The sequence below is a fragment of the Vicugna pacos genome, chromosome 8 (genome assembly GCF_048564905.1).
Source record: "Vicugna pacos chromosome 8, VicPac4, whole genome shotgun sequence".
NCBI classification, from domain to species: domain Eukaryota; kingdom Metazoa; phylum Chordata; class Mammalia; order Artiodactyla; family Camelidae; genus Vicugna; species Vicugna pacos.
In genome coordinates this window covers 32,579,544-32,606,636 of record NC_132994.1, presented here as the reverse complement: position 1 = coordinate 32,606,636, position 27,093 = coordinate 32,579,544, and the positions used below count along the sequence as shown (strand labels likewise).

Below are 27,093 nucleotides of genomic sequence, written 5' to 3'. Positions count from 1 at the left end.
CCTATAGTAGGGGCTATGATAGGAGAGCTTCATCTGCCACTGGGGGCCGTGCTTCTAGTCAAGGGGTGGCCTAATAAAATTTATCCAGGAATTTTCATCTAGGAAATTCTAGGTAAATTCACCAGGACTTTGGCCAAAGAGATTGTCCACTCTTCCCGGCTGCCCCTCTCTCAGCTCTCAGGGTTCCAGGACCTGCCGTGTAATTTCTCCTCGTGGCCCGTGTCACTGCCGCCATTGTACCCCAGCCCGCTAGCGTCAGAGTGGGGAGGATAGACTTGTCTTACAGCTGCTTCCGTGAGACCTCAGGGTTCTCAGGAATTGGATAACTTGTTGAATGAATGGATGGAGAGACAGATGAGCCCTCTATTAACAGAAACTCCATTATTCATTGATTTGAGTCCATCTACAAGTTTTAAAGGTGCTACATGATCACTAGTGAGACTGTTCTTTCTTATTCAACTTTTTAAAACCTCATTTTAGTGAGGGAATTTTTCTCAGTGTGACCACACTGGTAATTTTATAGTGAGAGTTGGCAGGAAATAAGATTTACATCAGAGAAACATTCCTTACAGTTGTTTTTTTTTTAAATTTTTTGTGTCAAACCAGGGCTATCTTATCTTCACCTTAATCCAAAGATATGTATTAAGATTTTTTAAAAAGAAATATAATGTTCTGTGTTTAATTTATTTAACAAAGTAATTGCATTTTCCCAATATGAATATTATATAAACTCATATCGAAAATTAAAAAGAAAAGAAATCACATTTTTTAATATATATATTTTTATTAAAGTATAGTCAGTTTACAATGTTGTGTCAATTTCTGGTGTACAGCATAATGCTTCAGTCATACATGAACATACATATATTTGTTTTCATATTCCTTTTCACCATAAGTTACTCAAGGTATTGAATATAGTTCCCTGTGCTATACAGTATGAACCTGTTGTTTATCTATTTTATATATAGTAGTTAGTATCTGCAAATCTTGAACTCCCAGTTTATCCCTTCCCACCCTCTCCCCGCTACCCGCAACCATAAGTTTGTTTTCTATGTCTGTGAGTCTGTTTCTGTTTTGTAAATAAGTTCGTTTGTCTTTTTTTTTAGATTCCATATGTAAATGATATCATATGGTGTTTTTCTTTCTCTTTCTGGCTTACTTCACTTAGAATGACAATCTCCAGTAATTTTTCTATGTGTAGGTATGTTTTGGGGGTGGTTTTTTGTCTTGTTTTTTACAACCATGCTCATTTTAAATAAAATTCTTAAGTGTGAAGAATTCAACCTTGGGAACCAGTCTGATTGCTCTCTAAAAATGCCTTCTTAAGATTTGGAAAGACTTCTCCAAATAAGAAAGTTAGGTAATATAATTAAATGGGCATAGTAACTGGGTCAATTCTGGGTAATAAAATCCTCCACACAGTGAAAATAAAGCCTAGAGCCATACTCAGCAAATAGAACATAAACTGAGGCCGTGATGGCTGATACTGTGAGGCTTAGGAGAAACCGGAAGCCCCACTGGGCCTTTCAAATGTATCCAAGCTAAGGGCCCCCCTCACTCATCTGTGGATATCAACAAGATACCCTGGGGCAGAGGGAGGCAGGGGGAGAACAAAGGTAGGGTGGAGGGGTTAATGATTTCTTTATATTAGATTAATATATAAAAGTGAATGAAAATAAATCCCTGAGACTGGTAGCATTTATCTTGGTGTCAGCAGGGGATCAGAGAGCCAAGAATCTAAGCTGTTCCTCAAATTAACTCATTGGTTATGGGAAGCAGACTATGTTATAAATGTGGTCAATGCTGCTCTGTCCTCTGTCAGCTGATGTCAAGAATAACCAAGGGAAGTGTATGGCAGCCAATGTTCTGAAAAAGAAAAGGAAAATTCCATCTTGGTGGCCATGATTTTCAGAGTGTCCCCTCCCCTGCTCCCCTGTGGACTTCATTAGGGTTTATTGAGGAGGCAAAACTTGTCCTTTACCTTCTTAGTAACTCCAGCTGGGCCTGGGAATTAAGTTGACATAAGGCACATTAACTGGAGAAAAGCATACAAATTTAATTTTTATATATATAAAATATATAATATTTATGTATATAATATATATAATATATATATAAGCTTTCGAAGGGAAATGGAAACCTCAAAAGCAGTGAGGCCTAGGTGTTTATATACTGGGTGGAGCAAAGGGTAGTAATTATGAGAAAGTAAAATAAATGTGGAGACTAAAGGAAGGTAAGAGTTATTTTCACAAAGTTTCCTGGTACACATGCTTCTTGGCCTCCAGTCCCCATCTCTGGTGATGAAAATGTTCTTTTCCTCCAGGCATGTTTCCTGTAGGAGTTTTGTCTCCTGTCCTTAGAAAGAAAAGGGCAAGTCAGAGGGCCTTTCTCACACCTGTTGTTTTTCAAGTGCCTTGAGCTCAAAATAATCAAAATGGCAAATTGGCATATTTTGGGGCAGCGTGTTCTGAACTTGCTCACTCAAGCCTGCGTTACCCTCAGTGTCTCTCTGGGGAGCCCAGGTGGGCCCTCCAGGGGCTGCACAGGTGATGGTAATCGCACGCAGTGGGATGGGGGGCATGCAAATGTGCACAAGAGTAAGAATCACTCCAAGTCTTCCCTTTGCACCTCTCCTGATTCACTTTCCACCCAGTGTCTCAAGCAACTGGCCTTCGGGACTCTGAGCCAGGAGGAGTTCCCTGGGCTCCACCAACTCTGGCCTGTGTTGACTCAAGCCTTGATATATGGGGCCGTCATCACTCATCCTTCTGCTGCCAAATAACCTTCCCTTCGCCCTTGTAAGGGAGTGCAAACTTTATTCATTTCATAACGTAAAAAAAGAGAAAGGAAGAAAGGAAGAAAGAAAGAAAGGCAGGCCCCAAACCGTAGCTATCATGGCAAAATTGTTCATAGAAGCCAATTTCCTCCTGACAAGCAAGGACAATCTCTTCCATAAACATGTTACAACCATCAAAGTCAGGAACATAACAGATAGATCATGTTGGGAAGAAAATTTTCTTTTACCATTTTATATTTAAATGGTGGTGGGGGGTTGTCTGCGAATTAACTAATATTAGACAGATTGACAGGGTAAGTTTGTTTATGCATGTGTGAGCTTTCAGATAGAGGCAGCTTGGAATGCCAGAGGGAGGCGTTTACATGTCAGCTTAATGAGGGAGGGGGCTAGTGGTGATTAGGGCTTCAAAGGGTGGAAGGTTGGGATGAGGCTTGTTTACACAATCTTTTGAAATGTCCTGGTACCTGAGGTCAGGCACCAGATTTCTGATTGGAAATCTCCTTGAAGGGGCTATGTGATTCTCATAAAGCCAGTCAGATAAGGGAAGTTGAGATAAGAGTTCTTTCTGCATGGATTGTAGCTTAGAAGTTTCCACCTTCAAGTAATCTTTGTATCATTCAGGAGGTTATCAGTCCCATGACTCATTACCATCTAATCCATAGTCTCCATTCAAATTTTGACAGTTGACTTAATAGCATCCTTTAGAGCAAAAGGTTTCAATCCAGGATCACCCATTGCACTTAGTTGTCATCTCTCTTCGGTTTTCTTCAATCAGAAAGTGTTCCTCCAGAACATTTTTGAAGATTACATTTTGACAAATTTTAATTAATGTGTTTTCATCTATTCATTCGTTCTTCTGTAAGGGAAGAAAAAAAATTCTGGTCCCTCTACTCTTCTAAATTCTTGGCTGGGGCCCTTGTAACAAAGGCAGGCTAGGAAGAGAAAATCAAAAGTTTATTAACATGTATTTGGGAGAAACTAAGGGAAAGAGTAGCTCAGAGAGGTGGCTTACAGCCCTGGTTCCTTTGCATCTTCAGCAAAGAACAATATGTGTGAGGAGAAATGTCGGGACAAAAGAAAGTGGTTTTAGGCTTCCAAGGGTGGCGAACTGTGGGAAGGTAAATACATGGGAGAAAACTGATGGAGTGAGTCTGTTTGCAGATTCCTCTGGTGCCATCTGATAAGGATCTGCCTTCAGAGGAGAATGTATATCCTGCCTTCACCCAAAACAGGGGGAGGGTAGAGAGACCTTTTCCTGAATTTGTTGCTGCTTAAATGCCTTTCAGCTCAAGATAATTTTTATGTCGAAAAGGCATATTTTGGGGTGACACATTTTGGTTTCCTTCAATCAGTAAATTCATTCATTTGGGACAAGTGATTGTCTACCATGGACCAAGCCCTGTCAGACATCGGGATATAAGGTGCACGAGATGGATGTGTACCTTCCCTTGGGAGAGGCACCTACAGCCTCTGTAAGGGGTCAGAAACCAGAATTTGGATTCAGTATAGCTGGGTTCAGGCCCCAGATATACTTACTCCCATTAGAATCTTGTGCATGTTACTTACCCTTTACAAGCCTCACAGAAGGAAGGAAGATGAATAAAAATGCCTACCAGAGAAGACAGACATTTGCTTGAAATGAGTTCATACCAACATCTCAATAAATATCAGTAATTCACATCTGAAAATTAGATTTTCTGTGTGAAGGTGCTAACTGGGCTCCAATTTACGTTATTTTAAAAGGGAAAAAGTATAATTAATTATACATCGACCCCAAATCCCCAACCAGTTTCCTAAAGGATAACCACAGTACACTGAAGCATCTGAAGGCATCAGGATAGGTCACCCCTAAATGTGCCACTTTGGCATAAGAATTACTTTGAGCAAAGGCATCAGAGTTCCTGAATTCTCTTACCTGACTAAAAGCAGAGCCTCACAAAAGAGTTCAATTGTCATAAATTCCCTCCCTAGAGTGACCCTAATTTTCTCGTCTTGCCAATGAGATGTCAGAAGTTGCACCACCTGCAGACAAACATTGTCACAAAAATCTCATGCCTTCCCTCCATTCTCCCGAGGGCACATTTATTTTTTTCTAAATGGCGTTGTGTAAGTGCGCTTTCTTCCCTCCTGCTAAGAAGCTGTTTGTTCTCCCAGGAGTGCCGCTCTGGTCTTCCCATCTCCTGTTAAGGGGGTATATAAACTATTTTAACCACCTCCTTGAGTGATAGTTTTCTGTGAACTCCCACATATGCGCATGAATAAAAATCTGTCTTTTGTCAATTTAATTTGCACGTCCCCAAGAGAAAGCCTAAGAGGGTAGAGAAAAAGTTTTTCCTCCTTTACATACCAAGGTATTAGTAACAATGGGCACATTAGGGTGCAAAATGTTTAAAATACTGATCACTAGGAAAATTAAAACAGTTGCTTTCTGTACAGTAACATCTCTTCCATTGTAAGCAGTATTTTTATTCCTTTAATTCTTCATCCACCATTCTCTTCAAACTTTCTCAGCTTTTCTGGTACTCATTGTACAGCTCTGGGTTAAAAAAAACAACAGTGGCTCAATATAGAAAGCACTGGTAAATGCATTCTGGACAAGTGCCAGTGACAGAGCATGACTCACTCTGAGCACGATGCTCTGAGGTCACTGTAAGCATCAGCAACATCCAAAGACTACATCCTCTCTGTGGATACTTGCTGTGCTTTTCAAAGTGTCTACAATTGCTGCTGTTCTACCACTTGAATTTGGATGGTATCTGGAAAGCTTGCCTCCACATTGTTTGGCTAAAATATATTCAATTTTTGCAGACATAAATATAAAATTTTATACCAGCTTAAAACAAACAAACTCTGTAATTGAGAGATACATATATTCTATGAAGTTTGGGTATTAAAAAACAAAAGGTATTGTTTCTGGGAGATACCTGGCAGGCTACACTTGCATATATAAAGCACTTAAGACAGTGCTTGGCATAAAGAAAAATATGAGCTATTATTTTACCTTTATAGGTACAACTTTATAGGTATAGGAAGATGTAAACAGAAGATGGATAAGATCACTGCAGACTGTGATGAGTTTTCTGAAATGACTGAATGCCATAATAGAAAATAATGGAGGTGAGTACCTCCATGTAGGTGGTCAGGGTGGCCTCCCTGGGGAGGTTATGTCTAAAAATCAAGCTGAGGGATAAGAAGAAGACAGCCTTGAAGGGAAGCCAGGTCAAAGAATGTGAGGCAGAGGCAAGAGCAAATCCCAAAGCAAAGGGGAGACAGAGCTGTTGGAAGGACAGTGACTGGAGAGTGGGGAGAAGGAGAACTCTGTGAGATGAGGCCAGAGAAAAATAGGCAGGGCCCACGTCATGCAGAATCTTGGAGGCCATAGAGCACAGTCTGGATTCTACTCTAAGTGCAATAAGAAAACTATTTTTAAAATTTAGGTGGAAGGATGAAATGATCTGGTTTATGTTTTTAGATCACTTTTGCTGAGAAATGTTGGGTGAAGGAAACAGATGACTCAGGGATGCCACTCAGATTCCTGGCTCTGATAACTGGGTCGCTGGTAATACTGATATGGAGAGGGGAGGCTAGATACAGGGACGTTTGCAGAGTTATCTCTAAAGTCTGGGCATATCCACACATACCCATACGTGTAGAATTATGTTTGCCCTGTCTTTTGGGAGGTGTCGGGATTTATAAAGGGCACTGTGGCTGTAAAATGAGGAGATGGTTCCATACAACATGGCACAGGAGAAGCCTGGATAATGATGATCTGCTTCAGCCCCTTTTTATAGCACCTGGTGACTTTTGCTTTGGTCCTTCCTTGCAGTACCAGTTGTGACACATGGCCTTTTATTTGTTTTGCCTTATTGGTTAGAAGCATGAAACCTGTGGCTGTTCTGGTTGTATAAGCCACACATCAACGGGGTCTGTCGTTCTTCCCCGTTAGGTCACAGCTGCAGTGAATGTGTCTCTTCCCTCTGGTCTTGTGTATCAAAGAGCATCATGGGCGTTTGGAACAAATGGCCGTTCTGAAGAGATTAAGTGTAGGATAATGTGGGACGAGGGGCACACGTTACTGAAGGGTAGCAGGATGCGCCACCCCAAGCTGTACCACTTTGGAATAAGGATTATTCTGAGCTAAAGACAATGAAGAGAAGACAGATAAGAAAAGCCATCTGTCCTCCCTCTATTCACCTAAGAGAAGGACAAAAATTTGTAAATGTGTCCCTCCTCCCCTCTCTACCAGGAAGGACAGAAGCTAATCACTGGAGACAGCCCTAGACCCTTATTAGCCCAGAGATGACACCAGACAGATCCACATAACAAATGTGACTCACTGGCCCTTATCTTCCATTCATTTCCCCATATATTTGCCTTCTTACAACCTGTTGCCCTAGAAACTCAAAGTCTTTTTCCTTTGTCTTGTCACACCTCTAAAATGATTTTTGTTCTTTGGCTAAGATGTTATACGAGCCCAAATTCTCACCACCTCTTTGAGTTACGCATCTCTAAGTGATCCAGTAAGTAAGCACAACGCATGTGTTACTAAACGGCTGTGTTTTCTCCATCTTGTTAATTAATCTTTTGTCAGTCTAATTTATAGGGTACCACCCAGAGATCCTAGGAGAGGAGAGGGAAAACATTTTCTTTTCCTGTCCCCAGCATGACAAAGAAGAGAAAGTGAATACTGAGAGCCCCAGAAACAGGGTAGTTCTGGTGTAGAGAGGACCAAAGGCTGGCTGCCTCATTTACTAGGTGAGCTACCTTAGCTAAATGACGGGGCTTAACTTAGTCCTGGTTTCCCTATCTGTGGAATGTTTTTTGGGGAGATGGGAGAGTAAAACAAGGGTTAAATAAGATAGAATATGGTAATAGAATACTCTAGATTGTGTTACAGAAACAAATAAACCCTGAAACTCAATGGTTTCAGTGGTTTAGTACAACCAAAGTAGGTTCAGATGTGAGTCAGTGGGGCTTCTCCTCCTTCTGAAAACCCTGAGATTCATATTTTTATCATCCTGTGATGCAGCCTCAACATGTTGCTTCTGTGATTTTTTTTAAATATATATTTTTTGAAGAGTGATTTATTTATTTAGGTTTTTTAGGGAGGGCAGGAGGGAGGTTATTAGGTTTATTTCTTTATTTTTAGAGGAGGTACTGGGGATTGAACTCAGGACTTTGTGCATGCTAAGCCCACACTCTACCACTTGAGCTAACCCTCCCCTGCTTCTAAGATTATTGAAGAGAGGAAACAGTGGATGCAGGACTGCATGATATTTAATATTGAGACCTGGGAGGGGTTTATGTCACTTCCATCCCTTCCCCACTGGCCAGTACTGAGTCACATGGCCCCCAAAAATGTCAAGGGAAGCTAAAAAATGTAGTTTCTCAAGTGCCCAGTAAGAGGAAAATAAGACAAGATTTGATGAAATAATGGCATTGTCTCTATCACATGTAGGTAAATCTGTTTTATAATATATTATCTCTAGCTTTTCTCTAGTCATGATATTTTGAAATGACTAAAACAGGAAGAGAAGTTATGAATGAGCCATAAGACGGGTAGTCCCCCCCTTCAAATAATGGGGAGATAATTGCCCTTTGGGGATGGCACAGAAAAAACCCTTACCTTGAGGAGTAAGTTGGGAGTGAAAGGTAGAGGGTTGGAGATTGAGAATTGGAAAGAGATAAAACGTCTTAGTTGATAAAGTTCACAATTGTGATGCAAATGTGCCTGGAGAAGAAAGTTTATGTCTGAACTAAAAGCAAATGCCATTTTTAAGAGCCAACAATTTTGTGAACAGCAGAAAAGTAAAGTTTACTATGTTCATCTAAGGGCAAGAAGTTCCCAAATGAAGATCTTTTCTGCAAATAAAGAGAAAGAGCTATCTCTGGAAAGCATTTCCAAGTTAAATGTTAAGGACTAAGGACACCAATAAACGGAGATTTGCAGGGTGACTTACGCATGTTAGAAAAATTAAACCATGCCTCTTCTTCTGATGGTCCAAGACATGGGACAAGCACTCTGGGAATCTGCCATGAGATGTGTCACCTTTCCAAGACTGTCTTGGCAAAAAGTCTTTGTGAAGGAGAAATTGAGGTCTTTGTGTAAGGGAGGAAAAATAATTTTCCTTGTACCTTTCTTAGTTTTCAGCTGAGGCCCATAAACAAAAGATAGATTAATGAGAGAAACAAACAGAAGTTTATTAACACATATAGCCCCATGGATACATGGGAGACACCTAGGGAAAAATGAGGAACTCCCTGAGGTGGCTTGAACTCCAGCTTAAATACCATCCTTGGATGAAGATGAAAGAAAGGTATAGAGAGGCCAGTTATGAAGAAGTTCTCACGGAAAGTATGCTAAATAGGGTAAGGTTTGTTGTGCAGTTGTAAGTGGTGCCTTCTCCATTGACAAGTCCCTTGTGATTTAGTCAACCTTCTATTCCTGGTACAGAGAGGGAGACACACTTACACATGGAAATTTTCTTTATAAATGTAAATTTCCCTTACGTAAGGGGAACTTCTACTCTATTTTATGAACTTCTCCAGCGTCTGCTCTTCCTCAAAATAATCCTTATGGCGAAGAGGCATATTTTGGGATGACACAATATGCACTGCCATCCTTCTCTGATGTACCCCCCTCCACTTCTCTGAAATTCTCTTACCACCACCCTTGCTCACCCTACTCCAGCCAAACTGGACATTCACTGTTTCTCAGATATTCTGGCTTTGCTCCAGCTCTTCCCTCAGCCTAGAAAGCTCTTCCCTACAATGCGATGTCCACTCTGTGAATTCCCTCAGCTTCTCAATGATGCCTACCCAGTCCACTCTATTTAATACCTTCAAGCGTATGGAAAAGTTTGCTGTTTATAATGTTTATTGTTTGTCTTCTCCCACTGGAATGTAAGATCCCCTAGGGTTGAGATATTTTTGATTATTTATTTCATTGATATATCCCAAGCACTTAGTAGAATCACAAAAATATTTGTTGAATTGAATCATTCAAATTACTAACTAGCTCCTAATGGGTTAAGTGGCATAGAGGTTTGTTTTCCCCTGAAACAACTGCTGTGAACAGAGAGTGCTTGTGTTGCCCTAAATGATGGGGGAAGGGTGGGGAGGGTACATCAGGGAAGCCAAAATTAGGAGAAAATCAGTGTGAGTATTTAAAGAGTCTTTTGGGGGGTGGGTGTATAGCTCAGCAGTAGAGTGCATGGTTAGCATGCATGAGGTCTTGGGTTCAATCCCCAGTACCTCTGTCAAAAATAAATAAACCTCCCTCCCCACCACAAAAAAGTAAAGAGTCTTTTTGTATTGCTAACTTTGTATTTCAGCTGTGACCAACGGCAATAGTATTATTTAAACCCCAAGTTTTCTTTTTTAGGGTAATTTCTTTCGAATGTTTTTCTTTCCTTCTAAATTGAGCAAACTCTGTGAAGAACATAAGCTTCAGTTTCAGCTTAAGAGAGAAACCTTTAGGTGGAGATAAAATAGAAATCAGCACCTCCATTCAATCTTTCACTACCTGGTCTGTTTGAAGAGCAGATGTGTTTGGACAGTGATGCTTAATGAGATCATTTCTGTTCCTGTTTGTGAAGGGCTTAGCTTTGTCTTGTTCTCCTTTGGGGCTTAAGAACTTGGACATTTTAGAATGATTTCTTAAAATTAAATACAGAGTTTCAGTTGCTTTGATGCAGCAGAAGGGGATAGCAAAAAAAAGCTGTTGAAAATAATCTTAGAACTGTATTTGAACAGATACTGAATCCTCATGAAAACACAAATACTTAGGGAAAGAGCTAACGTTTTATACATAACTACATTTTATACAAAATTACATTTTGAGGTTGTTGGGGGATAGGTGGTTGTTCTGAAACATTATCTCTGTTCTAGAAATGGTAAACCTTCCTGTGAATGGATCCCCAAATTCTCACCTTTGCTGCGGTGATGAGCTGGTCCCGGTATTTAGGGTGGAATTTGCATTTGTTTAGCAATCCCTTAAATTCCTCAGCTTTAAAAAGAACCCTTTTATCCTCTGAGCACTGGTGTGGTGGACACTTTGGCATCATTCAGTTAGTTCCAGATTTGGGGAAAGTTAGCTAAGAGGTAAGTCTGGGTACTATGGTCTGGGGCTCAGGCTCTAAGTCCGGAGCCCCCTGCCCATGCTGTTTATGGGTTTGTCCGTTAAGCCCATGGACTACATGGAGCATTTTATCAACATTAACTGCACTACCAGATCCTAGTCATTAATTTTAGTGTGTCCAAACTAGGTAAGAGCAGTGAGACATTTATTTTCAATTTTACTTCCACTTACAATTCTTTACTCAGTAACATTGGTGGATTGGCACCTGCTGCTGCTTTATTTGAATGTAAGCTGTAATAAATAGCTCCTGTACTGCATGATTACTTTGTCACAGCAATCGGAATTTTAGTAAGCAAGTTGATAAAAATGAGAATGAGTTCTTCATCTTATGCTGATTATTTTGCCCTATAGTTTTGTGTAGAATTGATCCCTTCTTCAACTATTCCATTGGTAGTCATGAATATATTCTGTAACCTTGTGAGGAACAAGCTGAAGGGTTTTTCCTCCAGGTGAGGGATGTGGGTTGGTCATCTGTGATGGGGGAGTCACCTTGCATTCTGAGTTTAATCAGAAGTGGCCCTAATTGCTGGTAAATGACCTGTCAGGCAGAAAGAAGTCTCCGAACTTGTCTTGCTCAGAATTTAGGCAGAGCAATACTTGAGCCAACCTGTTTGTCAGGCTAGAGAATTATTTCTGAAAGAATCTCCAGGGAAAGGAACACCCACTTCTCCTTGAGTAACCCCACTCCTGTGCATTTTACGTTTCACTTCTCTGCAGGGAGCCATGCTTGGCTCCCTACCTGGGTGGCTGAGAGGCCTGGAGTGCTGGGTGGCTGTGGCTCCGAAGATAAGAAATTGTCAGTCTGCACTGCAAGAACTGTGAACAGGGTAAGAGAAGGAAGGGGGGAAAAAAACCAACAAAACAAAACAAAACAAAGTCAGATTAATTTGAAAAGCATTTTAAAGGTTATATCTTGCCAGAAAAAAGAAATGACAGTTTGAAGACTGAGTAGAAAATTAGGATTTCCCAATCCTGAAAGTGTCTAAAAATGGATCTTTTTAAAATTTCACATTTTTCTGTTCAAATGGCAAAGAAGCCAGAACATGGCACAACTGAGTAGTAGTTATTATTTTTTTAATTTTTATTTTTAATAGCAGTACAGGGGATTGAACCCAGGACCTCATGCATGCTAAGCATGCACTCTACCACTGAGCTATTGTTACCCTCCCCTCTCCCAGAATAGTATTTATTACTCCTACATAGAAATAAATGTTTTATTTTTACAGATTTGTCAGCTACCTGGAAGAAGTGTCTAGTAACAGGCAAAGGCAACTCTACAGGGGTCTGAGATACCCCTCCTTTCTCAGCCACCACCATATAAAATCACGTTACCATAAAACGTTGATCTAGTTTGTGATAGAAAAGATAGGGCAGCCCATAAAAAATAGCTAAGAATTAATAACATCTGTCAATAAGTGTTCTTCTTCAGCACTCTTCGGTCACCTCAGGACTGGACTGGCCCATTCCTGGGTTTTGGGTGGTTGTCCAGTGGAACCCAGGGTGTAGCTGAGCCCTTCCTGTGGGATCATTCAAGTCGGCCACACTGCTCACATTGAGGTCACCAGCAGCCGTCACAGACCAAGAAGGAGAGGTTTTGGAAAGAATATGTTATTTGTACAAATAAAAAAAATTGGTATCGCCATCGCAAGAAATAGAATAGTTTTTATTACACTTTTAGGATAAAATATTTAAGACTGCAATATTTAGAAAAAAATAGAATATTTAAAACTCTCCAACATTTATTTTATTGTTAAATTTTAACTTTATTTCGAATTATGGGGGTGGGGACAGTGCATTTTTAGGTGAATCTTCTTGGTCTTCCTTGCTCAACCCATGGCCCAGTCAGACTAGATCCATTACAGTTGATTTTTCTTTTTGCAGCAGGGAGGTATTTAGGATTTATTTATTTATTTTAAATGGAGGTACTGGGGATTGAACCCAGGACCTCATGTGTGTTAAGCACACACTCTACCACTGAGCTATCCCCTCCCAAGATTACAGCTGATTTTATAAAAGTGCCTCTTATTAGACTGTAAAAGGGGTTATTTCTTTCTACTCCACAGTATGTAACCAAGACAGCCTGAAAAAGGTGAGAGTAAGTGATCAAGCACAATTCCTGGGACCTATGTTTGGCAACAGTTAAAGAACAACAAATGGGTAAAACCTACCCAACGAGTTCATCCTGTTTCCACAGGATAATCAGGGCAAATGTGAGGCTGTAAAGTTTAGAGAAGACAGTTCAGACTTCTCTTTGGAATCCCCATTTCTTGGGCCTCTGTCTAATCTAAAATTGCTTTCTTGATCTTTTTAAACTACTCGTGCTTATGTGCATGCGTGATCCTGCCTGTCGCACCCCTTCTGGTGTCTGGGCTGTGTTAGATCATACCATCAATTTCTTTGATAGAGTCCAGAGCTGAGCCAATGTGGAAAATAATGAGCTTATCATGAAAATGTAACCATGCCCCCTTTTAACTTGCTTAAATTTGATTTATTAATTCTTTTTGCACGCAGTACTCATGGTCTGATGAGGGCTGGCTGGTCGTGTGCTCATCAGCCACCACTTTCCCTGACACTGTGAAAGGAGGGTTGGCAACTGAGAGCTAGTGCATGTGCTCAGAGCTTTCTCTCTCCCTGGTGTTGCAGGAAAATGGGGCATGAGAGGATGGCCATGTCCCAGGTCTCAGGCCACATGGGATGCACCCTGCCAAGTGAGGGTCCTTGGCTGCACAGAAGAAAGAATTCAAGGGAAAAGAAAAGATTTGAGGGTGAGCCATAGTAAAATGAAAGTAAATTTATTCAGGGAGATAGACACTCCGCAGAGTGTGGGCTGTCTCAGAAGGCCAGAGAGAGAGGCTGCGGGATGTAGTGTTGTTAGTTTTTATGGGCTTGGTAATTTCATATGCTCACGAGTGGGAGGATTATTTCAGTTGTTCTGGGGAAGGAATGGGGATTGCCAGGAATTGGGCCACTGCCCACTTTTTGGCTTTTTATGGTCAGCTTCGGAACTGTCATGGCGTCTGTGGGAGTGGTATTTACCAGGCTAGTATCTTACAGTGAGCATATAATGAGGCTCAAAGTCTCCTGGAAGTTGAGTTTTCTTCCATCTTGGGCCTAGTCAGGTTTTTAACCTGCTTTTGTCCTATCTTCAATTGCTGTGTCACTGCTTTAATGGTTGTGCGCTGCCTCCTTCCTTCCTGTCTCACTGGGAGTTAAAAATCTGCAAAGGGCATCCAGATTCTTCTAGGATGCTTCATCCTAGGCTCCGAGGAGGCAGGAGCAGGTCTTATTGCCTAGGCCCAATGCTATAGCTGCCTGGAGTCAATGCTCCTTAGGGCTCTGATTGCCAGGTTGTCTCAAGACTCCTGGGTTTGTTGGCTTCTGTCCTAGGAACTTGGGTTTTTTGATATAGAGCCTTCCTTTTCTCCAGTTTTCAGACAGAGAAGACTTTGCCTAGAATGGGATTTCAAAATTGTAGAATAGATAAACAAGATTACACTGTATAGCACAGGGAAATATACACAAAATGTTATGATAAATCACAGAGAAAAAAAATGTGACAATGAGTGTGTATATGTCCATGAATGACTGAAAAATTGTGCTGAACACTGGAATTTGACACAACATTGTGAAATGATTATAAATCAATAAAAAATGTTAAAAAAAAGAGAAGACTTTGCCAAGGAAACAGGGAGGAAAAGGATAGAGAACACACTGATTTAAAAAATAGATGGAAATTTAAGAGAATGAAAAGATAAACCACAGGCTGGGAGGTAATATTTACAGGCTAGGAGAAATATTTGCAAAAGGCACATCTGATAAGACTGGCATCCAAAATATATAAAGAACTCTTAAAACTCAGCAGTAAGGAAACAAAAAACAACCGATCGAAAAGTAGGTAAAAGATCTGAACAGACAACACCCCAAAGAAGACCTACAGATGGCAAATGAGCATATGGAAATGCTCATCATGTATTATTAGAGAGTTGCATATGAAAATGAGGTACCACTGCCCATCTAATAGAATGGTTAAAATCCAAAACACTGACAACACCAAATGCTGGCAAGGATGTGGGGCAATAGGAACTCTCACTCATTGCTGGTGGGAATGCAAAATGGTACAGCCACTTTGGAAGACAGCTTGACAGTTTCTTACAAAATGAAACATACTCTTACCATATGATCTAGTAATTATGCTCCTTGGTATTTACCCAAAGGAGTTGAAAAGATATGTTCACACGAAAACCTGCCCACGGATGTTTATAGCAGCTTTATTCATAATTACCAAAACTTGGAAGCAACCAAGATGTCCTTCTGTAGGTGAAAATGTAAACTGTGAGACATCCAGACAATAGAATATTATTCAGGGCTGTAAAGAAATGAGCTATCAAGCAGTGAGAAGACATGGAGGAACTTTAAGTGTATATTGCTAGGTGAAAGAAGCCAATCTGAAAAGCATACATACTGTATGATTCCAACTATGTAACATTCTGGAAAGGGCAAAATTATGGAGATAATAAAAAGATCAGTGATTGGCAGGGGTTGGGGAGAAGTGAGAAACAGGTGGAACACAGGGGATTTTTAGGGCAGTGAAACTACTCTGTGTAATACTGTAATGATGGATATACGACATTGTGTATTTGTCCACAGAAAGTACAACCCAGAGTGAACCCTAATGTGGACTGTGGAGGTTAGTTAATAATAACATATCAACATTGGCTTGTAACCAATATTAGCTTATAACCAACGCAAGGTGTTAGTGATAAAGGAACTGGGAGAGGGGCAGGGGGGATGTGGGAACCCTGTACTTTCTGCTTAATTTTTCTATAAACCTAAAACTTTTTTTTCATTTCTTGAGGGGGTGTTATTAAGTTTGTTTACTAAGTTATTTCTTAATAGAGGTGCTGGAGATTGAACCCAGGACCTTGTGCAGGCTAAGCAAGCACTCTACCACTGAGCTATACCCTCCCCCCAACCTAAAACTGTTTTTTAAAAAAGTCTACCAATTCAAAGAAAATGAAAAGATGATCTGAAAAGAGTGTGGGAAGAAAGATGCCATTAGAGGATCAAGGAAAGTACGGCCAACACTGATCTGAATTTTTCTGAGCCACCACAAAGGCAGATGCTTGAGGCAGTGTTTTCACCAGCAGGAGTCCAGCCAGTGGATTTCAGTTACTGGTCAGCTGAACAGCACTTCATTGTTCTCCATCTTCGAGAACTGTTAATGGTATTGTTAGCAGATGGGATACTCCCCCTTAGAATGGAGAGCCCACAAAAGGTGGGTTCTGGCCTGCAGGTGGGGAAGAATTCACAGCTGAGGCAGAGGGACAGAATGAAAGCTGCTTTATTTACTCAAGGGAGAAGGAAAAGGGGCGCTGGAGCAGGGGCGCAGTAAGCCCAGGTGGCTTGACCTCAGAACCCCTGCTCTTGGGGTCTCAGCTGGGTCCTTTTATCTGTTCTTCTTTGTGGCTTCTTATCTCCTCCTTGGCTGCCCTTTTCACGCTCATTCCTCTGCTTATTCTTCCAGCTTCTTCTGCTCTGTGGTGGAGCAAGCACTTTGTAGAAACAAGATTAAGCAGGGGGGACCTTCAAACAATGTGGCCCATCAAGATTAAGCAGGGGGGACCTTCTATTCCCATAGGATAGTTTCCCTCCATTAGCAAGCCAACCTAGCCTCAGGCATAGGTTAAATGTGGACTTTTAAACGATTCTCTAGACAACAGTCCCAGTTTTTCGGTTCCCTAGTTCTGTGCCTTCCTCAGAATCACAGACTTCCATCTCGGGGAGGTAGGGGAAGAAGAAAAGGACTTTTCAACTGAGTTTCAAGGCGAGAAATAGAAAGGTCCAGAGGCTTTTTTAGCCTGTAGCATTTAAAAACCTCCTCAAATAAACCATCTCAAGTTCTGGAGTGGTAGCAATCTTGAACTAGGCTGATCATGAGCTTTGATGTGGTGGCTTGTGCTGCATTCATAATATTTACCGTGTGTGTGTGTGTGTGTGTGTGTGTGTGTGTGTGTGTGTGTGTGTGTGTGTGTGTGTGTGTGTGAGATGAGAGACAGTGCCTGCCTGAAAGCCAGAGAGACCAAAAGCTTCATCTCTGATTTCTTGTAGTGGCAGAGTCTGACCTCATCTCGTATTTCTTTACATTGATTTCTGAGCAACTACCCACAGGTCTTAGGTCTTTTACTTACAGTCCTCGAGGCCACATCCTACTTCTTCCTTTTCCCACCTTGCCACATTTTTAAAAAAAAGAAAATGTGGTTAATACAGTCAAGATCTTTCCTTTGTTGTCATGTTGCTGTTTTGTTGTTCACTACGTTTTTTTCTCTGTCCCTCGTGATGGTACATCTGTCGACCTCAGGATGGATGGCATCGACTTCAGCCTCTGTCCCACTAGTTTGGAGACACAGCTCTGGGGGTTTAATTAGCCACAGTCTGAGATGACCCAGATATCTTAAAGGGAGTCAAAACAATAGAGTGATCAATTTTCACAGCTTTGTACTTGACACTTCTAGAAGGCAAATGTTACTTTCTCTCAAGAGCATGTGAATGCTGTCTTAAGGAGAACTGAAAGGCCTCCTTAAGAGACATGATTCTAGGAGGGAGGGTATAGTTCCGTAGTAGAGTGCATGACTACACTGGGTGAGGTCCTGGTTCAATCCCCAGTACCAGTATTTAAGTAAATACATAAACAAACCTAATTACTCCTACCACCTCCCCTGCTCCACCCAAAAGAGACATAGACCTGGGTCTAGGCCCTGTCAAATGAGTGACCTTCAGAAAATTACTCGACCTGTCCCAGCCTCATACGCAAACTAACTGAAAGGCAGAGGACTAGATTTTTGTTTCCCCAAGGTCTTTGCCGGATTGAATGAAGGTTCTGTATTAGAACCTGAGAAGCACTATTCACCTCAATGAATAGATCTTAAAAGTCTCCTTGGGTCCTATTTCTCTTGACTACCCCGCAGCACAAAGTAATCTTAACAGCTACCCTTTACTGAACAATTTATAAGCCACTTACCTGCCTGGGGACCCAGACTTGTGGAGCAGTGGTTATTATGGGGAGAGACAGGAGGGGGTGGATGAGAGCATGGTCCCAACCGCCCACCCAGAGACTCCAGCTTCTGAGAGCAGGCACTTCCCTGAGTTAGCAAGCTCTGTCCAGGGGCTGAAGGAGGGTGGGAGGTGAAGGCTTGAAAGTCTTTCTCTCCCCTTGCCAGCATCCTGAGTCCAACACAACACATACATAGCTTCAAGGCAGAAGCAGTGACCTGGAAAATTAAGTGTCATCAGGAAAAAAAAAATTAAGTATTCACAGCACTTGCTCTAATGTACCTGCAAAGCTGAGCTGTTGGGTGGTTTAGGTCATGAGCAGATAGAAGCATCTAAAAATTATCCACATAAGAATGAAAAATGGGAGTAAGAATGACAGGCTTTGGCAAGAGGCTTGTCTAACGAGGATTTGAGAGTGTTTCCGATGGAGTGTAATTTCTCCTTCCAGGCTGCACCCTGCTGCCATCAGGAAATTTAAAATTACTCATTAAGATGTTTTACATTCAGATTTTTGCCCCTGCCACCTGGTGCTGAGATGGGCCCGGAGGTAGCCCGGGTTTAGGTTAGATTGGCAGGAGAAGCTTTTCTCGGCACCCAGAATCAAGCAGTTCTTCAGACAGCCCGAGTTTTCAAAGGATCCTGCTGGATGGAAAGGATTATGCATAGTGACAGGCAAAGAGTTACTAGCAACGAAGACGTGCTGAATGTCTGCAGCGCCAGTGCGGTTCTTCCCTAATCAAAACAATGCACATTTCTAAAGGCTAAGAGTTTACAAAGCACTTTCCCACCCGTTGTTTCACCTTTATTCCCATGCTAACCTACTAAACCAGGCATAGTAAAGAAGTGTGACCCCTGCTTAGCAGAGAGGAAACCAGAGTTCAGTGACCCAGCCACTTCCCAGAGCTCAGAGGGGCAGGGCCCAGCCAGAGGATCTAGCATCTCTGACTCAATTTGTCTTCGTTCCAGGCTGTTCACTAGCAACAGCGTCCCCCCATACTTCCTTCCTGCTCCTCTCCCATCCTCTTTACCATCCTAGGCTTGAATATGAAATTTGAGTTTCTCAGGTCCGCATGCAACAGAAAACCCATCGCTGCTAGAAAGCCCAAGGACCGTTTTGCTTCTGCATGTATGTTATTGAGAGAAGCAGAGCTTTTTATTATCTGTGGGGCCTGAGCTCAGCAGATTCCAGGAAATACGACTTTACCAATACATGAAAAAATCCAGGAAATAAACCACAAGATGAATGGCCCAGCCTTCTTTCTCTGCCATGCCCTGTGATCAAGCTGTCATGGGAAAGTAACTAGAGGTGAGCTATTAGTCAGCTGAATACATAGAACATTATTTTGACATTTCTTCCTGACTATAGAAAACAAAATTATCCATAACCTTAAAGATCTATTTGGAACTCCCCAAGCACGTTCAAGCTCAGGTCTGCTTAGTATTTCTATCAGTGACTTGAAGAGTAATGTAAAAGGAATGTTCCTAGATTGTTCGGATGACAGAGGCTGGGAGGGATGGCTGACATGTTGTATGGTTACAGAGAGGTGAAGCAGCATGTCAGGGAGGGCAGCCTCGGTCTGGGATGGCTTCTGTGTCCATGTGGACGACCCACCCGACACCCGCAGCCCTCAGGTCCCGGGCCTGTTTGTTGCTAAGGAGTTTTGTCTCTTTCAATATCATGACCACATTCTGGACCTCCTATGACTCAGAGCTGCTTCTCCTGGGACACTTCCAGCATCACACTCTCCGAGCACCGTCTCCCACAATTCCAGCCCCTGCTCCCTGCCTCTCGCACAGTACCTATTCTGAGCTCATCCTCTCCCTTCTCCTACCTGCTTGATTTCTCTGCATTAATGAATGCCACCACTTCTCACGGGCTCCAAGCTGGAAACCTGGGCATGTTCTCCCCCTCCCCTAAGCCCCCAAGACTCGAATATTGAATGGGATCGGAATATGCCCAACATATGCCACTAGAGCACAAGAATTGTTTCGAGCTGAAGGTGACAGAGGTAAAAATGCAGAAAGAACTCTGCTCTCCCGTTTTCTGTCTACACGTAGGACATGAGTTTCACCTTGTCAAGGTGTTCACCCTCTCCTCTTCCATACCAGGGGAGAGCACCGCTTATCCCTAGAGACAGACAGTTGTCACTGCGATGAGTCTGCACAAATAAACCTTACTAAAAAACCCTTTTCTACTGTTAGCTCCCCCATATATTTACCTTCCCGCAGTTTGCCACCCCTGGAAGCCCAAACCCCGTTCCTTTGTCTTGTCACTTCTTCACATAGTTATCATCCTTGGTTAAATGGATGATAAGCCCCTGGGTCTAACTACCTTTTTGGGTCTTCACTTCTTATCTAGTAAGTCCTCTTGTTTGTGTAAAAAAAAATGAAAACATTAACATTGCATAAAATGTGTATGCCTTTCCTCCTATTAATCTGATCTGTTGTCAGTTTGTGGTCTCAGTCACAGAACTAGCACTGAACGTGGAGGGTAGAGAAAAGTCTTTTTTCCTTCCCTACAATATGAAATTTGGGTTTGTTAGGTTCTTTGCCCTCCACACCAATTGGTTACCAGATTCTGTAGATAAATCTATCTCTTCTTCACTGTCTTCATTTCTCTGACTGTCCTATGTCAACCTTTAAATGTAATTGTTACACCACCTGGGTCTGCTGGAGGATCTTGCCCAAAGCCACCAGGAGCATCTCTATTCTACTTTCAGAATCCCTCTTGACCTGCTTCCAGCTTTTCTGATTCTCCTGATCTCTTAGCCTTGATTATGGCACTACACCTTCTAGCCAGCTGCTTGGAGTGGCCTTGGAGTGAACACCCACTGGTCCTGCCCAAGTTTAAGCCTTCATCACATCTTGCCTGGATTGCAGCTAACATTCTCTGATCTCCCTACCTTCCCCTAGTTTTGATCACCTCCCTCTGCTGCCTCAAACACCGGAAGACACTGGAGGTGGTGAAACCAATTGAGCTGGAGTGAGGTTGACTGAGCCAAGTTCAGAGTGTTGGGAATAATCAGAATAGAAGAAAACTCATGGAGCCAGGAGTCTGGCAATGGAGAGAGGACCTTGGGTTAAAAACATGAGACTCTAAAGACTGCAGAGTCTAGCCTTGTGGGTGGATCCACCTGGCTTCAATGGGCAGAGACAGGGTGAACTAGGAAGTATGATAATATTTGGGAACAGTAAGAATATTTTTATTTTGCAGTATTTCTTTTATTTGGGGGACCCCTTTTGGAGAGGAATTGATGAGTAGATAGACAGTGTGGGTCTCTGATAAATTTCCCTTTGTAGACTGTGCCTCTCTGGGGCTCAGGCTTCCTTGGAGGACCTATGATAGAAATGGCTTTGTGGTGTGTTAGCTAGACAGCACCACAGTTGGCCTCCCAGCATTTCCCCATGACCACCTCAGAGAGGTGTGGAGACAGGGAGATGGGGTTGAGGGCGAAGAATGGAGAGAAGGAGGAAAGGAGGGAGGGAGGGGGTAGCAAGAGAGTCCTAGATCTTAGGAGCCCTGAGGGAGGAGGAGAACAGAAGGACCACTCAGCAGGTGCTGTGTGGACTGAAACTTAGCACCAGAGAAATTAACAGCCATCTCAGTGAACGTCAGCACACACAGCTGACAGCAAAGTTCTAAGATCACCTTCTGGATGCCTTTGGAGACTCCCTGGAACCTAAACAGACACAACCCAGGGACAGGGCAAGGAAAACCCAAATGGACTGAAATTGAGTTTCTGCCACCCAACAGAATGGGGGCTGCCACTAGAAATTAAATTGAGATAAAAAAAAATCCAAAGAACATTTTCTTTCTTCCATTAGGGACAGAGCTCTAGCCCCACCTCAGGAATGACTGATTTACTGGCAGCAAGCTCTTTGAGAGCAGGAGTGTGCGTCACTGATCACCGTGTGCCTGACACCCAGCACAACACTGGCAAAGGTAGGGGCTCGCTGTCTTTGACTGTGTTTGACTTTGAACTGCCCCTTGTTCCTAGACACACGTATGCCTTCGACTGGTCTGACCACATCTGAAGGGTTGCGTCCAGCTCTGAACACCTCGTTTTAGAGGCTGAGAACATAGAGAGTGTCCAGAAAAGGGTGGTTAGGATGCTAAGAGGTTATGAAAGTTTTTGACTCCAATCCACACTTGTCCCTTGAGCTCCAGAAATTTATATCCAGTGGCTTCTGGACAACTGTTTTCTCGTGTCCTATCATTCCCTCGAACCTAAGATGTGCAAAAAAAAGTAACACCATCCCAGGCTGCTCCTCTTCCTGTGTTCCTGTCTCAGTGAACGTCCTACCCTCCCCTTAGTGGATCAGGCAGAACCTTAAGCATCATTCTTGATGACTCGCTTTCCCACAGAATCTTTAATTTCATGGTAATAATAATGGTAATAGTCACGGGCCACTTTCATTGAGCACTTACTGTGTGCCAGGCATTGTTTTAAGGGTGTCATGGGTATGAATCCACTTAATCCCTCACGACAGTGCTATGAGGTAGGCATTGTCCTTATCCCTTTTGTGAATGAATGAACTCAGGTCAGGAGATTTAGTAATTCACAGACACACTGCGAGTGTGTGGTGGAGATGGAATTTTAATCCGGACAGTGTAATGCTACATGTCCTGAGCTCTTGATCTCTGTACTCAAACTGTTGTTGGTTGTGCTAGTCACAGAAGAGGTGTTCCCTTGTCTTTTCTTCTTTAGAGTATAAACCCGTGAAGCAGGAGTTTCCTTGTTGTTGTGGTTAAGCTTGGAACCCAGTCATAGTGGACTAAGGGCCCACCCTACTCCAGTACAGTCTCATCTTAACTAATTTCACCTGCAAAGACCCTATTCTAGATGAGGTCACATACATAGGTTTGGGGGTTAGGACTTCAACATATCTTTTTGCAGGGCACAATGCAACCCACAACACCAACGAATTACCTACTTGCAAATCTCTCTGTTTTCCAGCGAATCAGATCTGTGACACTCCCCAAACCCTATTTTTCTTATGATTCTGAATCCCGGACCTGCAACCGCCCTCTCTCAAGGTCTCATGGCTAATCTTCCCCGTCTTTAGTGCCCCACCCTGCAGGGGAGTTCCACTTCCTCCAGGATATCAAAACCTCTTCTCCCCTCCCACCACGGCCTTTTTCTTTTCATGTATTATTCAGGTGTTAACTGTTCAGTGCAGTGTCTGGGCAGATGGCACAGCCCACTATAAGTCAGCAGTCATAGCCACTGATTTACGTGGTATGTGGTTCATTGGTGTTTACATAGTCACTCGTACATACTCCTGTCCACGGTTAGGTCTGTCTATTGCAGTGGAGTAGAAGAATCCATGCACGCCTCCACTCTTGAATAAAAGCTAGGGTGGAGGATGGGAAGGGGAAAAATATTTTGGGGGAGCCAAAAGAGAGAGGAGAGAAAGGAGTATATTATTTAAAGGCACTAGGGTTTGTTTGTTTTATTCAAGTATAGTTGATTTACAATGTTGTATTCATTTCAGGTGTACAGCAAAGTGATTCAGTTATACACACACACACACACACACACACACATATATATTATTTTTCAGATTCTCTTCCATTACAGGTTACTGAGATATTGAATATAGTTCTCTGCGCTATACAGTAGGTCCCTGTTGTTTATTTATTTTATGTATAGTCATGTGTATCTGTTAATCCCAAACTCCTAAGGAAGGCATTTTTTTAAATCATAAAAGTAATTCATGATTATTAAAAGGCATGAAAATTAGAGAATGAGTAGGAAATAGTTCTATCCCTAACATAATTTTAAAAACAATTTTATATTTCCTTTTTTTTCCTTTTAAACTTCTATATAGCTGAGAGCATCAATTTTATATTTACTTGTTTTCATTTAGCGTTATCTCAAAATTCTTGAAGCTTTATATAATCCCCAACAAATAGACACGCTGCAATTTATGTGACTGCTCAGCTAGGGTTGGATATTTAGGTCATTTCTATTTTTTTCACTATTATTATTGATGCTGCTATGAGTATCAGTGTGCCTAAAAGTTTTTTCTTTTTTGGAGGCTTAGGGGAGGGAGGTAATTAGCTTTAGTTATTTATTTTATTTTTAGAGGAGGTACTGGGGATTGAACCCAGGACCTTGTGTATGCTAAACGTGTGCTCTGCCACTTGAGCTATACCCTTTCCCCCCAGAGTTTTTTCTTTATTCAGAATTTCATTTTGATTGATGTCCACAAATGCTAAAGGATATGAACTTTTCCCCTGCCAAATAACATTTTTTTCTCTCTTTTTATAAATTAATACACAATCACTGTGAACATTTGGGGGGGTTGCCTTTCTTTCCATTCCCAGAAGCTGCCAGACTCCTTCCTGCCTGAGGGCCTTTGCGTAACTGTGTCCTCTTCTGGGCATTCTCTTCTTCCTGCTTTTCCCACGGCTGGATCCGTCTCTGCTTTCAGACTCGGCTGTCACCACCTCAGACATGGGTGCTCTTTTTTGATGCTCAATCCAGAGGAGATACCAGTCAACTACCTATCAAATTATCCTGCTTAAAATTTCCTGAAATGATCAGCAAGTCGATGTTTTCTTGTTTATTTGCCTATTTTCTGTCTCTCCCCAAGGCAGCAGGAAGCTGGTCTCCTTTGTTCAGCACCTGAGCCTCAGCCCCTCGCATAGTTTCTGGTCTGTCTCTCCCCAAGGCAGCAGGAAGCTGGTCTCCTTTGTTCAGCACCTGAGCCTCAGCCCCTCGCATAGTTTCTGGCACCCAGTAGCACGTAGTAGGTGGTTCACAAATGCCTGCAGGGTGAATGAGCTTGGGTTCCAGATCCACGACTCTTCACTAGAGGGTGGCCTTCCTGTCTTTGGTGGGACTCGGAGCACTTACTGGTGTCAAAGAAGTGAGTCTCGCCTCTCTCTTCCCACCTTCTACAAGGTCACGTAGAAGCTGTGTCACTCCGGCTATTGGAGGAAAATATTGTATTTTCAGAATTTCACCTGATAAAAAAGAAATGTAGCCTATGAGGTATTGTTCAAGGAGGAGAACTGTTCTGAGTACATTGACCTACTCAGCCTCGGCTTCAAGATTAACTAGAAGTTAATTTGCAATTTTCTCTTAAGATTGACTAGTTTCTTCCAACTAGGGTTGGAGGTGGTAGAATCACTGATAAACGGGCTTCCTGGTTCTTGCACAGGCTGGTTTCTCTTTGTTGAAGTGCTTTGGTCACACACATTTCCAAGTATGCAGAGTGACTTTGGTCAAGCCGACTAAAATGAGTTCTGAATCCTATGATCAGCAGTGCTGTTCCTGGTCTGTTCAAAGATAAATACTAAATGAGGTAAAGACTCAATTTTAGCTGCTTAATAAATGTTTAAGCAGTATAAGAGTATAACATTTACTGAAAATATCAAATATTGACTAAAGCTAAAGTAAATATGACTTAAATCAGCAGTGTGACTGACAGGGCAGTCACAAGAACTACATAAAAGAGATGGTGGTTATAGATTATATTAAAGAGCACATAAGAAGAAATTTAATAAACCTGCAACCTGATTACTGAAATTCATTAATTTTTTAAAAGTGTCTTTTTTGAGGCCTGCATTTCATTGCTGGTTATCTTTATCAGAAGGAAGACTTCAGGAAGGCTTTAAAAAGATGAATTTCCTCTGAAAATCCTCTAACTCATAGCATTAGACACGGTAACTCTGTATATTTAGTACTTGCATGTTTGTAAAATCAGATAGCTTTTGTTATAAACATTTCTGGGATCCCTTAATAAAAATCCAGCCTGGTTTGGGCTCTCTGGAGGGCAAGGACATGCCCCAGGGTGGCTGTGGGCTCAGGGGGTCTTAAGGCAGCCTGTCTGCTGGTGGTCTGGGGCTGTGTCCCCACCCAGTTATTTGCTTGGCCTGAGGCATTCCAGCACTGGTGCCTACAGGCTGTTGGTCAGGGGTAGGGCTGGGTCCTGGTGCTAATAAACTAGAGGGAGGGTGCGAAAATGGTGCTCACCAGCACCAGGGTCAACGTGGTAGATGGAGCTCCCCAAACTGGCTGCTACCAGTGTCTGTGTCAGCAGGATGAGTTGCAGTGGCCTCCTGCCTCTCTGGGAGACTCTCCAAAATCAGCAGGTGGATCTGACCCAGAGTCCTTTCAGATGACTGCCTCTGTCCTGGGTCCCAGAGTGTGTGAGATTTTGTGCACGCCCATTAGGAGTGGAGTCTGTTTCCCATGGCCTTTTGAGTCTCTTCAAAGTAATGACACCACTGGCCTTAAAAGCCAAATGTTCTGGAGGCTTGTCTTTCCAGTGCAGGACCCCTGGGCTGGGGAGCCTGGTGTGGGGCTCGGACTCCTTGCTCCCTCGGGGAGAATCTCTGCACTTGTAATTATCCTCTTGTTTGTGGGTCACTGTCCCCAGGGGCATGGGTCCTGACTATGCTGCGTCTCTGCACCTCCCACCCATCTCATTGTGGTTCCTTCTTTATATCTTTAGTTGTAGAAGATCTTTTCTGGTAGGTTCCAGTCTTTTCCACTGATGGTTGTTCTGTAAGTAGTTGTGACTTCGGTGTGCCTGTGAGAGGAGGTGAGCTCAGGGTCTTTCTACTCCACCATCTAGGCAGATCTCTCTCTATGGCTTCTTAGTATTTATGGCCTCTGCTGCCCAGATAGTGGTTTCATGTTTCAGCTGCTTTAAAGGATGAAGCTATAGCTTTGAAGTGACCTTCCTGGGACCCCCAGAAGTGATTTTGTGTGTACTTAAATAAAATGAGAGTATTTAATGTTTTAACTTTATTTATAAAGATTAATCAGTATTACTTGATAGGCTCTAGAGTATACAAGCTAAGAATGTGGGCTCTGGAGCCAGAGAGCCCAGGTTCAAATCCCTGGTTTGCCTCTTATTAGGTGTGCAACACTGGGTGAATTTCTCAACCTCTCTGTGCCTCGGTACCGCCATCTATGCAATGGAGATGATAATAGCCCTAACCTCATAAAATTGTGAAGATTAAAAGACTGAGTACACATTAAGCTCTGGCAGTGTCTGGCGCATAGATAGTGCTCAGTAAATGGCCATTGCTGGTGATATTAGCCTCCAAGTGTCCCTCCCTGTGCTTAGTGCTGGGTCTGCAAAGCTG

At 42.4% G+C, this 27,093-nt stretch overlaps 1 long non-coding RNA gene across 2 annotated transcripts in view; it reads left to right on the top strand.

Moving 5' to 3' along the window:
• The window catches only part of LOC140697687 (uncharacterized), a 79,176-nt gene that overhangs the window by 38,537 nt on the left and 13,546 nt on the right, over nt 1-27,093 (top strand). For both annotated transcript variants that reach the window (XR_012074901.1, XR_012074902.1), the window contains exon 4: nt 21,813-21,930. This is a non-coding gene — a long non-coding RNA (uncharacterized lncRNA). The remainder of the gene's footprint in view (nt 1-21,812; nt 21,931-27,093) is intronic.